The sequence below is a fragment of the Nycticebus coucang genome, chromosome 4 (assembly GCF_027406575.1).
Source record: "Nycticebus coucang isolate mNycCou1 chromosome 4, mNycCou1.pri, whole genome shotgun sequence".
Taxonomy (NCBI): Eukaryota; Metazoa; Chordata; class Mammalia; order Primates; family Lorisidae; genus Nycticebus; species Nycticebus coucang.
In genome coordinates, this window is record NC_069783.1 from 114,275,895 (window position 1) to 114,278,037 (window position 2,143).

Sequence of the window (2,143 nt, forward strand, 5' to 3'; positions counted from 1 at the left end):
GGTCACTGTTAGTTTTATTCGAAGGTGGAATAGTGATTTTTAAAACTGTTAAGCTATTATGCTTATCTTAACAGTTTTTCTACTGCAAAAACTACATAAGCGTACATATCTTTTTTTTTTTTTTTGGTTTTTGGCCGGGGCTGGGTTTGAACCTGCCACCTCCGGCATATGGGACTGGCGCCCTACTCCTTGAGCCACAGGCGCCGCCCTATCTTTTTTTTTTTTTTTTTTTTTGAGACAGAGTCTTTGTCAGCCTCAACAGGCTGTGGTATCACAACTCATAGCCATGCGCAACCTCAACCTCTTGGGCTCAAGTGATCCTCTTGCTTCAGGCTCCCTATTATTATTATTATTAGTAGTAGTAGTAGTATTTTGCAGTTTTTTGGCCAGGGCTGGGTTTGAACCCACCACCCTTGGCATATGGGGCCAGTGCTTTACTCCTTGAGCCACAGGTGCCACCTTCAGGCTCCCAGTTAGCTGGGTCTACACGCACCAGCCATAATGCTCGGCTAGTTTTAGAAACCAGATCCCACTCTTTTTTTTTGAGACAGAGCCTCAAGCTCTCGCCCTGGGTAGAGTGCTGTGGCATCACAGCTCACAGCAACCTCCAACTCCTGGGCTCAAGCGATTCTCCTGCCTCCACCTCCCAAGTAGCTGGGAATACAGGCGCCCACCACAATGCCCGGCTATTTTTCTTTATTTTTTTTTTTTTGCTTGCAGCAGTCATTGTTGTTTGGTGGGCCCGAGCTGTATTTGAACCTGCCAGCTCAGGTGTATGTGGCTGGTGCCTTAGCTTCTTGAGCCACAGGCGCTGAGCCCAGATCTCACTCTTGCTAAGGCTGGTCTCAAATTCCTGAGCTCAAGCAATTCACCTACCTCTGCCCCCCAGAGTGCTAGGTTACAGGCATGAGCTATTGTACCTGGACCAATTCTAGACTCTCAAACTCTATCTTTACCTTTTTGAAGAACTGACATGTTTTTCCACTGCGTTATATACCATTTTACATTCTTTCCAGCAACATATGAGCATTCCAGCTGCTCCACATTCTTCTTAACACTTACTATCTGTCCTCTTTATTTTAGCTATCCTAGTGGGTATGAAGTGGTATCTTGTCATTTGTACATGTTTATAACATTTCCATGTGTGAACTATACTATGACTTTAGTTGGAGCCTGAGCTGAATTTGTCACCACCATTTTTCCAATATCTAGCTAAGTGCATAGTACATTAAAAGTGATAACAGGGCGGTGCCTGTGGCTCAAGGAGTAGGGCGCCGGCCCCATATACTAGAGGTGGTGGGTTCAAACCCAGCCCCGGCTAAAAAAAAAAGAGTGATAACAAAAAATTTGGAGAACAAAAGAGCAGTTAACCATTGTTTTACTTGTAATCCTCTTTTTTTCTCTGATATGCATATATGTAACTTTTGCCACATCTACTCAGAAATACCTTTACACATAAAACAGTTAATAAAAGGATAAATTTTGTTACTAAAGTTGCTGAATCCAGTTTTCATTTCTTAAATTCTTCATACAGTGATATTAATGTTTGTTGTAGGAAGATTCACGTTTCTTTTGTTGATTGAAGGTTTATCAATAATGATCTTACCATGAGATAGTGTCCAGCTTGAATAATAGCTTTGTTGAATGTTTTTCCCAAGGGCTATGCCTCTCCAGCTTTAGTGGGTAACCAGACCAGAAATATATAGTAATTACATGTATATCTGAAATGGGTTCCTTCTCTGGAAGCTTTCTCCCTTCAAAAAAAAAAAAAAGGGCGGCGCCTGTGGCTCAGTGAGTAGGGCGCCGGCCCCATATACCGAGGGTGGTGGGTTAAAGCCCAGCCCCAGCCAAACTGCAACAAAAAAATAGCCGGGGGTTGTGGCAGGCGCCTGTAGTCCCAGCTGCTCGGGAGGCTGAGGCAGGAGAATCGCGTAAACCCAAGAGCTGGAGGTTGCTGTGAGCTGTGTGACATCATGGCCCTACCGAGGGTGGTACGGTGAGACTCTGTCTCTACAAAAACAAAAACAAAAAAAGTCGTGCTCGCTTCAGCAGCACATATACTAAAATTGGAACGATACAGAGAAGATTAGCATGGCCCCTGCACAAGGATGACACCCAAATTCGTGAAGCGTTCCATATTTTT

At 44.0% G+C, this 2,143-nt stretch overlaps 1 non-coding gene across 1 annotated transcript; it reads left to right on the forward strand.

Annotated features, from left to right (window-relative positions):
• Positions 1-2,036: 2,036 nt before the first annotated feature.
• LOC128585057 (U6 spliceosomal RNA) lies at positions 2,037-2,143 on the forward strand. Its single transcript, XR_008379806.1, has one exon. It is a non-coding gene; the product is annotated as a U6 spliceosomal RNA (small nuclear RNA).